The 15,240-nt window shown below is 32.1% G+C and overlaps 1 long non-coding RNA gene and 1 other non-coding gene across 3 annotated transcripts; one reads left to right on the plus strand and one right to left on the minus strand.

Moving 5' to 3' along the window:
• Positions 1-8,808: 8,808 nt before the first annotated feature.
• Positions 8,809-10,101, minus strand: LOC114189583 (uncharacterized). Of its 2 annotated transcripts, XR_003605695.2 has the most exons (3): positions 9,875-10,101; positions 9,205-9,336; positions 8,809-9,014 (listed from the first exon to the last, which is right to left on the minus strand). It is a non-coding gene; the product is annotated as an uncharacterized LOC114189583 (long non-coding RNA). The 2 variants fall into 2 exon arrangements; XR_014996448.1 differs by lacking the exon at positions 8,809-9,014 and having other exon boundaries at positions 9,086-9,336.
• Positions 10,102-15,167: 5,066 nt separating this feature from the next.
• On the plus strand, positions 15,168-15,240 carry TRNAF-GAA (transfer RNA phenylalanine (anticodon GAA)). The gene has a single exon. It is a non-coding gene; the product is annotated as a tRNA-Phe (tRNA).

Genomic DNA, 15,240 nt, shown 5'->3' on the forward strand with positions numbered 1-15,240 from the left:
CTACTCCTTAGTCTTGGAAGAACTTTCTTCAGGATGTGAAGCCTGATAAGCCTTGTAACTTGCTTCTGTTGGTACAGGATACTTTTTTGGTACATCATCATCCATGCTTGCTTTTATATTATTATTTTTTTTTCAGCAAAACACACAAAATAAAATTATGGGTCAAATGGATGTCTCAACCTAAACAAAAAAAAAAAAAAAAGAGGATATATATGTAGCTCCAAGCTGCATTAAGCTTATCATGGTATCTAGAGGTGTCAATTTGGCCCCTAGCCCATGGGTCAGTCCTAGCCCACTCTTCATAAAGCCCTCTTTTAGGAGGCCCCCAAATGAGTGGGCCAAAAAAAAGCCCCAGCCCCCAAAGCCCCCTCTCTAGTGGATTAGAGCTAGGGCTAAGGTGGGTTAGTCCCCCAAATAATACTACATTAAGCCAGAGTCAAAGATTAAGTTGAGCGACCCGAACGGGTCCGATGACCCGGACAGGCTCGACGACCCGGACGAGCCCAATGACCAGGACTAGGGATGGCAAAAATACCCGTGCCCGCAGATATCCGCGGATAAAATCCGCGACGGATAGTTACTACCCGCGGGTAACGGGTATTTTAATACCCGGTTATAAACGGGTTGGGTACGGGTATCATACTATCTGTACCCGCGGGTACCCGTTACCCGCAAAAAATTAAAATTAATATTTAATTTATATTTTATTAAGTTAAATTTAATTAAAATTAGAAGTAACAGTATATTTTATTATGTCAAATTTAATTATAATTATAATTATAATTATAATTTAATTTAATTTATATTTTATTTTTATAATTTTATATTAAAAATTTTATAAAATTCATATTTTTTTAAATATTTGTGGGTATCGGGTATCCACGGGTACCCGCGGGTTTTAAAAATATCCGTGGGTATTTTTTATGCGGATACCCGGCGGGTAAACGGGCGGGTAACGGGCAGATTTTTTTTTAGCAGGTCGGGTACGGGTATCATACTATTCGTGTCCGACCCGACCCGTTGCCATCCCTAACCAGGACGGGCCCGATGACAAGGACAGACTCGACGAGCAAGATGAGCCCGACGACGAGGACGGGCCGGATAACCCGGACATGGCAGACAACACGGACGGGACCAAAAACCTGGACGGGCCAGACGACCAAGATGGGCCCGACGACTAGGACGGGCATGACAACCCGGACATGTCAGACAACACGGACGGGCCTAACGACCCAAACAGGCCCGAAAACCTGGATGGGCCAGACGAGCCAAATGGACCCTACGACCCAGACGAGCCCAACGATCTGAACGGGTCGACGACCCGAACGGGCCCAACGATCCAAACAGGCCCAATGATCCAGACAGGCCCAACAACCCGAACGGGCTCGACGACTCGTATGGACCCGACGATCCAAACGGGCCCGACGACCCAAACGGGCCAGACGATCCGAACGGGCCTGACGACCCAGACGTGCCAGACGACCCGAATGGGCCCGACGACCCGAACGGGCTCGACGAACCAGACGGGCCCGATGACCTAGACGTGCCAGATGACCGGAACGGGCCCGACGACCCGAATAGGCCTGATGACCCAGACGAGCCCGACGACCCGAACGTGCCAAACGACCCAAACGGGCTCGACGACCCAAACGGGCCCGACGACCCAGACGGGCCCGACAAACCAGACGTGCCATACGATCCGAACGGGCCCGACGAGCCCAACGACCTGAACGGGCCTAACGACCCAAACGCGCTCGACAACTCGGATGGCTCTGACGACCCGTTCGGGTCGTTGGGCATGTCTGGATCATCGGGCCTGTCTGGGTCATTGGTCCCGTCCAGGTCGTCTGGTCCGTCCGGCTCGTCGAGCCCGTTCGGATCATTAGGCTTGTCTGGATCATTGGGCCCATTCGGGTTGTCGGGCCCGTTCGGGTCGTCGAGCCCGTTCGGGTCGTCAGGCACGTTTGGGTCGTCGGGCCCGTCTGGGTCGTCGGGCCCTTTCGGGTCGTTGGGCCTTTCTGGATCATTGGGCCCGTTTGGATCGTCGGGCCTGTTCATATCGTTTGTCTTGTCCGGGTTGTTGGGCCTGTCCGGGTTGTCGGGCTCGACTAGGTCGTATGGCCTGTCTTGGTCGTTAGGCCCGTCTGGGTTGTCAGGCATGTTTGTTTCGTCAGTCCCATCTGGGTCGTCAGGCCCGTCTGGGTTGTAGGACCCGTTCGGGTCGTCGGGTCCATACGGGTCGTCGGGCTTGTTTGGGTCATAGGGCCTGTTAGGTTCGTCGGTCCTGTCCGGGTCATTGGGCTCGTCCAGGTCATCGAGCCTGTCCGGGTCGTCGAGCCTGTTTGAATCATCGGGCCCGTTTGAGTCGTCGTTCTTGTCGAGGTCGTAGGGCAGGTCCGAGTCGTTAGACCTATTTGGGTCGTCATGCTTTTCCGGTTCGTTGGGCCTGTCTCACAGATAGTAATATATTTAAAAAAATAATATATTTTTCGTGTGGAAGATAAAAGCCCATGGGTTGGCCCTGGCCCACAGGGCTTTTGTAGGGTTTTTGGCTCTATGGACTTCTTTGTTGGGGGCTTTTTTTCAATATGGGTTTTTTTGGCCCTAGCCCACATGGGCCAGAGCCAAACCCTGTGGGCTGGGCCAAATTGACACCTCTAATGGTATCGTATAAGGAATAGTAAAAATGAACTAACCAATTACCGGGGAGTGGCAGTTTCCTTCGCACCAAAAATCGCAGAATTTCTGGGGGAATATGCATCTTTCGACACAGATTTTCGTGCACTCTTTTCGATCTTCATCAGTCCAAGTGAATGCCTCAACACATACACCCACCACAACACACGCCAACAACAATGCAACGTATTTGTTTCCCATCTTCACTTTTTCAAATGCCTTACGGTGATTTGTTCTTGTTTTTCTTTTTTTAGTGCAATAACTCCTTCTCTTTTTCCCTTTCCTAGTTTTGGAACAACGGGTATATATAGCTACATAAAATGACTCCTCAACCACACACAATGTCATGGTTTCTTGCTACAATTTGGGACTCTCGCAACCAAGTGTCCTAATTTAATGCAAACAAGTTATAAATTAACTATGTATTATCATATATGAGAAAGAATATATATATTTTTTACTCTTTCAACATAAAATTATACTAAAATATTACAAGACACCAAACATATATATAATATCTATTATTGTTTAAAATTATACTAAAATATTACAAGACACCAAACATAAAATTATACTTTTTATTATTGTTTTGTCTTTATAATATCTATAAGGTATAATTAATCGTATAGTATCCAATTTGGGGCTAGTGTGTCAAATAGATACCCGGTTTTAAAAAAATGTCAATTGCATCCCAACTTTTGAAAATTGCTTCAATTAGGTCCCTTTCAGAATGACTTGACTAACGCCGTTAGTCAACGTGCCACGTGTCAATCTGTGATTTTTTTGATTTTAAAAAAATTAATTTTTTTTTATTTTTTTTTAATTTTTTTTTTAAAAAAAATAAAAATGCCATGTGTCAAGTCCCTGTGTGTGACACGTGACATTGTCAGTGTCACGTGGCATTGTAATGGCACGTGTCAGTGTCACTGTCAGATGTCATTGTGTTGATTTCGATTTAGTCTCCATATATGTCTTTTTGTTTCAATTTAGTACATACTTACTTATGTGTATCTGATTCAATTTTGTCCCATTTTTTTTAATAATTAAAATATTTTTGTAATCCATTTTTTATAAGATTAAAAATAATTAAGTATAAATATTTTACAAAATTAAGTACTAATATTTATAATGTTTCTCTCAATTTCAGACCAAAATTATTATTTGTATAAATGTTATACTAATATTTTTTATTAAAAACGACTTTTTAACGTATTACTTTATTAATTACTTTTTTATTAAGTACTCATATTTTGTTAATTTTTATTTTTTTTTCAAAATAAAACAATATTGTCTCTTACTAATTTTAAATCAAAATTTCTATTGGTATGAATGTTATACTCATTTTTTATTAAAAATGACTTAATAAAATGACTTTTACCACTAAATTTTAATATAAATATCAAATACTTAATTTTTGTAAAACTTTTATACTTAATTACTTTTAATTTTATAAAAAAATATTTTAATTATTAAAAAATATTAGGTCAAAATTGAATCAAATACACATAAGTAAGTAAGTACTAAATTGAAACGAAAAAACATAAATGGGGACTAAATCGAAATCAACACAATGACATCTGATAGTGATACCAATGCCACGTGGCACTGACTATGCCATGTGTCACACACAGGGACTTGACACGTGGCATTTTTAATTTTTTTTTAAAAAAAATTAAAAAAAATTAAAATTTAAAAAAAAAATAAAAAAAACCACGTATTGACACGTGGCATGTTGACTAACGACATTAGTCAACTCTGTCTGAAAAGGACCTAATTGAAGCAATTTTCAAAAATTGGGATGCAATTGACATTTTTTTAAAACCAGGTACCTATTTGACACACTAACCCAAACTGGGTACTATACGAGTAATTAAACCTATCTATAACTAACATACTAGTAATTAATGTTGTCGAGTTTATCACTTTCACCTTATATATACATGAAAATACTTAGATACTCCAACCCATATTCAACAAGGAAAATTATTAAAATTAAGAATTTAGAAACAATAGATTTGTCTCCAAAGTTTTCACCCTTACAATCGATAATATTTTACAAAAGATATCTCTAAACAATAATCTTTCTCGAAAAACGACTAGTTATACTTTTATTACACAAAAGAATCATCACCACTTTTCGAGATTTTGTTTTATGTATAAGGGTTATAGCACCCCTCAAGTGCTCTATTTAATTTATTTTATTCTTTGCTAATAAAAAAAAATCATCACCACTTTTTGTCGATATTGATCCATATACATTAAGCCTTGTGCGATTGTAGTTGGTCACCGATAAATTCAATTAAAACCTCTAAAATTAAGTCAGACATCTAATAAATAGTTAAATGAGTAACATACTTCAAATATGGATTATATTATTTGTAAAACTCTACATATGTCAAAATGAGTTCTAATTCGTGAGTTAATCCGACTTACTACGAATTTAAGTCAGGTTGGATTGAGAAAAATTCACTTTTTTTAAGAATGGGTTGAACTGAATCCGGCTCACTTAATCCACGGATAATCGGGTTCAAGCCGAATTGAAGGTGGGTTGACCTACTTAACTCACTAACTAATATCCTTATAATAATATTTTGTGAATTAGGGGAACACTTTGATTTCATTATTATAAAAAATATATTAAGTCAATTCACTCTCGTTGTAATGCAATAAATATATTAAAAAAATTATAAAAAAGAAAAACATTTGTGAGTGAGGCAATCCACTAACCCACCAACTCGTGATTGGTCAAACCAGATTGCAAAATTCCTAACTCAAAAAAAAGTGAGTCAGATTGAATTGACATTTTTTTAACTCAATTCGTGGTGAGCCAATCCGTGTGAGTCAAGTTGGTTCAATTTGACACCCCTGTAAACCTCCTTCTACATGTTGACTTAAACTTATAAAAATTTGTCACTGACATCGTTTAACAAATATAAAAACTCACAATTTTATTGATTTATAATACACGTTAATTAAAAATATAGACTGTGCTTAAGATAGTGTTCTTAAATCTTTTATAAGTGATAGGTAATTTTTTTTTTTTTTTTATGTTTAACTCCTCCTAAATGCTAAAAAGTAGTTTGAAAATGGAATAACAGAGTATTTTATTATCTAACTGCTCTTTTTGAAAATCACAAGTTAAGCTAAATAGGGTTAAGCAGAGAAATACACATTCCAAAATCCTGTAAAAGTTAAGCAGCTTATCTTTTATATAAAAGATAAGTAATTTGTCCAGAAAGAGCTATAAAAGTTAAGAAGAGTTTGCTTGAGTTTTTTTTTTTATCAGAAAAAAACCATTTGTTAACAGAAAAATATTTTGTTATATATTTTTAGATGTTAGTTAATTTTTTTCTTTAAAAGAGCAAAATATAAAAAATAGCTAAAAATAGTTCATTTTGATAAGTTATTCGTAATAGTTTTTCAAAATAAGGTAGAGATGTTAAGTGAAAAAGGTTTTTTATAATTATAACTAAGTAATTTATATTTTTTACATTAGTGTTACTTTTCAACATATTTTATAAGTACTTTTATGCTTGAATTTAATCGTCTTTTATTCAAACCTTAGATAATGTTTGTCCTATTTTGAACAATTTTATTCTAAAATCTCTTTATTTTAAAGTTTTTGATAATTTTCAAGTAAATTAGTAAATATATCAATTATAGGTAAGTGAATTGAATTTGATGTTTTTAGTATGGACATTGCTCTTACGATTGAATTTAGTGGATTTGTTTACAATTTAGTCGACTAACCTATTTGTGTTTTCTATATTTTTTATTTTTTTATCGGGTAATGTAAATTGTTATTATTTGTTAGTGGAAGGATTTAAACGTACAATTTGTCCTCATTTTCTAACTTTAATTTATTATTAAGTCAATCTTATATTTTTATATTATGATTATATTTGGTATAAAGAATATGTATGTTCAAGAAATTGTTTTTGGACAAATCTAAAATATTTTTCTTTACATGTATGAATATACATATGCCTAGAAATATTTCAGATATTTTAATGTGTAAAATCTATGTGGGTTATAACATATATAGTATTTTTTATTCACTGTATTTAAAATAAATTGTTGACAATGTTTTGAAAAGTTAGGTCCTTGGTTTGGATTAGGGTGACATAAGGTATTTGGAAGCATAAAACAAAAATAAGAATGATGTCTTTTTATTTTTCATTAGGAAAACAACTTATTTTAAAAATACATTCTAATTAATTTTTGTGATGCAAAATTATTTATTTAATTGTGTAATTAATTTTACTTAATATTTCTTTTTCAATATATAATAAGGTCAATATGTTTGATATTTTGTCGAGACATTATTGATCTTAAATCGGTGTTTATTATATTTAGTTGTAAAAAATTCCATTTGACTATTGTTAATATTATTTTATGGCTAAAATCATCTTCTGGTCATTTAATTCGTTTAATTCGTTTGAGAAATTTAGTTAGATCCCTAATTTTTATTTGGTTCGATTAAGTCTGTTAATTTTTAAAAATGATCCAATTATGTAATTTTTGTTAGATTGACATTAATATCAGTACATGTCATATTTCAATTCTATGATATTTTCAATTTTTTATGAAATAAAAAAATTGTCATGGATTAGGTCATTGTCATGCTGTGTGACAATATCAGTGTCACATGATAGACCTATATGTTATTTTTTTTTCCGGCAAAGGTAATAATTTTATAAATATTTAAGCATTTGGAGTGCCCTAACCCATATACAAGATTATTTACAACGTTCTCTGTCATTGGATCCTCTTACGTCATGTTTAAAGACCTATAATTGATAACAATGATCCCTTTCCTCCATACATCCATACATCCAATGTTGGTCTTAGGATGTATGTCACTTGTCCATACAATGTTATGTGTCAATCTAAGTGTCACATGTCTTGTATTTAATTTAGCCTCTATATTTGGTATTTTAATTCAATTTTTAGTCTTATTCTTTTTTTAATGGAGTAGTGTTATCCTTATTTAAAATAGGACCAACTTAGTAATTAAGCTTAATTACAGTAGTTTGTATATGCACATTAAAATATTTTTTTAGAATTTATACAATGAATAACTCAAGAATATTCAAATTAATTTTATTTTTTACATTTTTAATTTCAATAAAAAAATATCTATTTTAAATTACTATATATTAAGTTAAAAGGTGCAAATATATTTGTACCATTAAATTTTTAAATAAACTAAAAAAGGAAAATACATTTTTTTCTAAATTATTTAAGTTATAAGTCTAAAATAGGTATTTTTTTTAATTTTTAATTGAAAAATAAAATTAATTTCAATATTTAGGTGGAGTAGTTTGATCTTTAAATTTAAGAAAATTATTTTAACATGCATACATAAGTTGTAATTAAGCTTAATTACTATTTTAGTCTCATTTTACAAAGGGATAACATTGCTCCATTTAAAAAAAAAACAATTGTGACTAAATTGAGTGAAAATTTCAAATATACGACTAAATTGAATACAAGACACTGTCATGTGATATTGACACTACACGTGACATTATACAAACACATAGAATATGGGTTTGACATGTAGAATACAAGAAAATATTTTTTTTCTTTTGTAAAAAAATTAAAAATACTACAAAGTGTCACGTGATATGCATAGACTAATATATTGGAAATGAACTAAATGGATATTTTTAAAAACTAAAGGACTTAATTGTTAAAAAAACTAGGGGTCTAATTAAATTTTTTAAATGAGTTAGAGGATAAAAAAGGATTTTAACTTTATTTTATAACATATATGAATTTGAAAAATAATATGTTCATTTTATATTAATTAAGAATAAGTTAAAACAACAAAAATCTGATTATGGTTGTCAAAAAAAATAAACATGATCATCAACTCGTAGTATTTAGTCCGAAATCTTTCTCTTCTTTAATAAATATAATACATTTAATCCAATAAAAATATATGAGTACTATTTTTTTTTTTAAACTTTCTTTGTAAGAGTTCTAAATGAAGAATTTTACCTGATTGGATTTTACGTGGGCCAGGCTTGAATAACTCAGTGAAAGCAAATCAGCTTATATACGCAGACAATTTTAGTTATAGAGAGGAAGTAGGATTGGTGAATAAGGAAAGAAGAAATGAGAATATTAAAAAGAGAATTTGATAGGATATTATTATGATCATGGAAAAATGAGAGGGAAGGAGGAAAAAGTGATGAATGAGAAAGCTTTGTGAGTAAAAACATGGTAAATGTCCTTCACTGGAAACCCTTGGTTTAGATATTGTTGGGGCTGTGCCGCGTAAATCATCTTCCTTAGTTCGTACGCTATACTTTACTCATTGTTTAGGCTATCTGAAATCAATTCATACACACTTTGTAATATTTATAGCCACATACTTTTTCTTTTTACAAAAAATAAATAGTTATCCCAAACCATATCCATGGTATTATATACTCACCAAAATAAAAAATTAATAATTACAAGGTCCTACATACAAATTTGTTTTCACAATATTTTCTATCGTTTCTAGAGAGAACCTACCATCTTTACGTGATATACTCAAAATTTTCAATCCACCCGATGAAACTTGTCTCTGTTTGCAGCTTCTCAAAATTTTGATGACCACGTTACTTGCACTGATAAGTTTACTTTCTAGTGCTCATTTTCATAAACCTGCAAAAAATATAAAGCAATCCAACAGAACAGAACAGAAATTTTGGTTTCATCATATTCAAATTTAGATTTTATGAGTATGACCAAAAACCGTATACCTATAAAATATGCTTCCTAGTTAGATTTTACAACTATCTAAACCATAATAGAGAAAACATATAGCGTCTAAACTAGATCAAATATAAACGAATTTTTCCACAACCTAAGAAAAGATGACTTTTATTATACTTCTATTAGACACTGACTACCATAATTGATTATTAGACATTGTAAACGGAACTTATACTCTACGTGATTTCAAGCTTACAAAAAAAAAAATGTTTTGGAATATTTGTGATTTTTTAATTAAACCCGCAACTTTTTTCGCCCTTTTTTTTGGAACCAAATTATATCTTTCAGCGAAGAAAGTTGAATTCAAAATCACTTTTGTTTCAACTTTTACTATTAAACCCACCTTAGATCCATTTTAGAATATTTATGGTAATTCCGTAAAAAAAATAGTAATTGATTAATAAGACCAAAAAAAAAATGAAGTTACCCAGATTGATGGGGTATTTGCAGGCTGCAGCACACCACCCATCGCAGAATGATGTGGGGAAAAAGCAACCATGCCAGCAGTGACTGAAGCAATCTTTCTGCAAATCGGTGTATTCCTCCGCCCCAACACCAACACCCGCAGCCACAACAAGGCACACCAACAACAACAAAATGTATTTTTTTTCCATTTTTTTTTTCCTGCTGTTGTTGGTTTCTTTTTCCTCCTTCCCTGCCTTTCTTCCACCTACATTGCCATATATACCTCCTTAAGTGTCTCCTTCACCACAAATAATCCCACACTTTCACTGCTATAATTTCGCATTCTTCCTACCAGCTTTCCTCCTCTTAACCAAGCAAATTATAATTTAACTAATTGTAGTTGTATATTTAGATAAAAAAAAACACACATATATATATATATAGAGGGTTGGCTATTATTTCGTCTTTTATCCATAAGTATATAAGATTATTTTTTCACGGAATTTCACATCAACTTAAGGCTAATTCACAATATATAAATGAGTGTAAACTTCACTTTACAAGTTAATTCTATGGAATTGAATTAGGTTAAAAACTTCACTACTAACATGGTATTAGAGTCATAATTAAAAACCTATCCTAACATTTTTTGGACATTTTATTCCATCCGGTAACAGATCACTCGTTATTTTTTACGCAAGTGTGAGGAGGTGTGTTGAAAGTCCCACGTAAACCCTCCCTTATATTGTTTTTGAAGAAGCTAAAAAGTTTCATAAAAAAAATAAAACTTCAAATGACCACAGAAGTAAGTAATAAGGTGGTCCGATGATTAGATGATAACGAAAGGAGAAAGGGTATCACCAGTGCAGATAAAGGTTTTGGTCGCGGTTATTTTGACTATTTGGCTTCGGTTAAAGACCCGAGGCATATCTAGCCGAGTCAAAAAGGGATGAGCTTTCTGCCTCGGTTATGACCCGATGCATATTTCTCCATTACTACCTCGGTTATGGAGGGAACCGAGGCATAATATGCATTAAAAATTAAAAAAAATTAAACGGTTGCCTCCCTAATGGGATTTCTCCAGTTCCTCTTAGCAGTTCTTGCTTAAAGAACACTGCAAACATTCGCACCTTTGAAGCCACAAATCTGCAATGCCAACCATCACGCTGCACCTCACGACTTTGAAGCCACAGATCTGCAACGCCAACCATCACGCTGCACCTCGCAACTAAACTAGAAAACGCAAACACCATCAGATCTGCACCTACATCGTGAAGCACATCAACCACCTTCAAACAACCTGCAAAAAGAATATCCAAAACACCATAACAGATTGCGCCTGAGACGAGAAACCACAGAACGAAGAACTACGCACTAGAACGAAGAACGACGCATCTGCACCATTAGCCTGCGAACGAACCAGAATCGCAAACCATCAAACCTCCATGTGCGTCACCTTCGAGAGAAAGTAAAACGAAAGAAAGTTTGTGTGATTGCATGTTGGATCTGAGATGTTGGTGTGAAAGAAAGTTTGGAACTTTAGAGAGGATTGGGTAAAAAACCTTGAGAGAAGAAGAAGAACTTGATGCAGAGAAAATGGGAAGAAGAACCTCGCGAACAGAGAAGAAGACGAAGTGCTGATTTTTGTGATTTGGGTTTTTATTTTAACCTAACTCTTCTTCCTCGGTTTAATTAAAAACCGGGGCATAAAACCATTTTCTGCCCCGGCTCCTGGACAACTGAGGTATAATCCTTTTCGTTCAAAATGAAAAATTAAAAATAGCGGGAAAGTTGAAATTTTTGGGAGGACCTTTTGGCACCGGTTTTTTTTTAACCGAAGCCTATAACCCCTTTTGGCATCGGTTTTTTTTGAACCGAAGTCTATAACCCCTTTTGGCCTCGGATTTTTCTTGAACCGAGGCATAAAAGTTGTCTGACATTGCAAAAATGTCACCGCGTCATTATATGCTTCGGTTCCTTGCCAACCGAGGCCTATTAGGTGAGGTAAAAATGCGATTCTACACTAGTGTATCGGTTTCATGTCTTTATTAATAATTTAGAAAAATAAAATTGATTTAATAAATTTAGGAAATATAGTAGAAAATGTTATGGATTCAACTAGTTTACTAACAAAAACTAACCATTAATATTCGTCATTGTATGCAAAATTCTGAGTAATATTGTACATCATTCATTGCCATTTTTTTTCTATCAAACTGTATAGTTGAGCCTATTAATAATATTTGCATTTTAAAGACGTTCTTAATTTATTCTAAATTCTTATACAATCTCTAACATAAATTTAGACAACCCTGTACGAAGCTACAATCTACAATGGGTACAGTACAACCCAATTCCAAAGCAAATTTGTAGCTTTAATCAGAATCTCAAGGAAAGCCCATTAATAGCATAAAATAGCATTTTTTCTGCTACCAATCGTTGTCAGTACATGGAAACCAAGAGCATATAATTCAGCCATTGTATTTATTCTCTCCACGAAAAACATCCTTACGCTGGTCTTTGACAAATTGTACAACTTCATTTAGGAATCTTAGGTCAACACATGGTATGGCAACCGAGATTTCATTATCTCATTTGGATATAAATTTGAAATAAAAAGTCATTCTTGATTTCATCTTTATTTCAACTGCTATGGAAATTTTTGTCACATCTAAAATTTTATCGAGAAACAAGTATAACCGTTTCCGCATCATATATGTCAATTTACTAATTTAGATATTAATTAAATATCTTTATACACAAAAATACTAAAACAATATGATATTATATTTAATGTTAAAAGATATATATATATATATATATATATATATATATATATATATATATCTTTCTTTTAATATCAAATATCAAGAAAAAATATATATCAAATAATAATATCAAATAAATAAATAAAAATAATCAAATATATATCTTATAAACAAAATTCCAATACTAAGAACTAAATAAATGTTAATATATGTTTGTTTGATTACCAAATAAATTAGAAGTGCTTTAATAATTTAAAACCGGGACGAGTAACATTGGACGAGTAACATTGGGACAAGATAAGAAGACAGACAATTTTTTATATATCCATTTTTATGCTCATACTAAATCTAAATAATCAAATATTACTCGTACACATAACTATCAAAATTGAGACAAATTCAAACATATCATTATATGTACGTATAGTTTATTTGTCAGACTTTTGCTTATCTTCACTAATAGCCAACTCGTATATAATGATTACAGATTAAGTAAATATAATTATAAAATAAACAATTAATGAAATAAAATGACATTGAAGATACATCAGAGAGTAAAAATAATATAGAACAAATGAACAAAAATAATATAAAATAAACAAACAAATAAATTTAAAGATAAATATCTCATTTTCTTCCCTTCATAATTGTAAGAACACATTAGAACTAGAATTGGTAGTACTTTAGACTGCTTAAATTTTCTACAATCTGTTTGCTTCTAATTATTTTTTTCTTGTGCTCTACTATTATTTCTCTCGTTTTTTTCTATTCATGATAGCTTTCTATCTGTTTATAGGTTATAGAATTATTATTTTCTTTTCAAGTTATGAATACAAAAGGAGATAATTTTTATCAATGAAAAAAAATTATTATGTAATTTTTATATATAAATATTCTGTAATTGTATCATTTTATTCATATAATAATCAAAACTAAATTAAGAAAATTTTAATTATACATTTTTATACTACTATAGACTTATTTAACTAATAATATATATTGATCTCAACTCTATATATATATATATATATATATATATATATATATATATATGTGTGTGTGTGTGTGTGTGTGTGTGTGTGTGTGTGTTAGGATTTAAAGTCATTCTGTGAAATATACGGACTAAATAAGCAGTTAAATCTCATAAAAAAAAAATTGGCCTCCAATCATGTCATTATAATTTATTTAAAATCTTACAAAATTCCTGTAAACATGTATATTTTAACAATTTATTTGTACGAGTGATAGTTTTAAAGCTATTTTATTAAATATGCCATTCTTTCAACATGTGCGGGAATAGCTCAGTTGGGAGAGCGTCAGACTGAAGATCTGAAGGTCACGTGTTCGATCAACGTTCACCGCATTGTTTTTGCTAAATTATCATTTAAATGTTAATTAATTAATATTTTACTTTACAATGCAAAAGAGCGTTCTTGATTAAAAAAGAAAAAGAAATGAATCTATATTACATGAATGATTAGTAGTGAGCAATAGGTCGTGTTTGGAACAATCCTTTAAGGAAGAGAATGCATAATCTCAAGAACAATTTTTATGTGTGTCCCATATATTAATTTGAAACTCCGAAGATATCATGTTAATATTCATTTCTTGGAACATAAAAAAGATACTGCACTTTACATAAATATGTTAATATATTTTATTTATAGGCCTACATGTTTATATCAAATTGTAGTAACGTATAAATAATTATATTTGTCAATATTATATCTCTCGTACAAATGTTAGTGGTAGAAAAGATAAACTTTTTGTAAATTAAGATTTTTCAATCTAAATGTATCTTTTTACAAGTTAAAAAAAAAAAAGTACTGCTTAATTTTCACAATAAATTTATTTTAAAAAGAATATAATCTATTTACTTGTGTTATATTATATATAAAGAGTAAGATCATCTCTTCAAAGTGACTACAATTATAAATGTAATTATTCTTTCAATAAATATATTAATTACTAATTGTACAAATAAATCAATTATAAAAAGAGTTAGACTACTTTTCTTATCCATTACAATAAAAATTTAACTTACTATTATTTAATATCAATTCTCAATTCCAATTCAATCCAAATCTAAACACGTTTATAAGGTATTATTCGTTTACGAACACGTTTCTAAGATATTGTCTACTTTAAAGAGTGAAACTCCGTCATTATTTTGTCCTTAAGAAGTGTTTAAGAGGATAAAAGGATTAAAAAATATTTAAACTAAGATTGATTCGACTCCTAAAAAATGAGACATATTGAATGTATCAGAATATATAATATTTTAATTTAAAGTTAATATATTAAGAATATTATATTTTTAAACCTTTGTAAAAGAAGATTAAACTATTTCATGAGGACAAATATTTAATATTTTCTTTATATAACTGCGCGAAGAATTTTCTTTTAATAATGAGTTATATTTTGATTAAGTATTATTTTATGAACATGACATCTGCGGGGATAGCTCAGTTGGGAGAGCGTCAGACTGAAGATCTGAAGGTCGCGTGTTATATTTTGATTAAGTATTATTTTATGAACATGACATCTGCGGGGATAGCTCAGTTGGGAGAGCGTCAGACTGAAGATCTGAAGGTCGCGTGTTCGATCCACGCTCACCGCA

Source organism: Vigna unguiculata, chromosome 7, assembly GCF_037176805.1.
Source record: "Vigna unguiculata cultivar grain cowpea cultivar isolate G323 ecotype 2 chromosome 7, ASM3717680v1, whole genome shotgun sequence".
Taxonomy (NCBI): domain Eukaryota; kingdom Viridiplantae; phylum Streptophyta; class Magnoliopsida; order Fabales; family Fabaceae; genus Vigna; species Vigna unguiculata.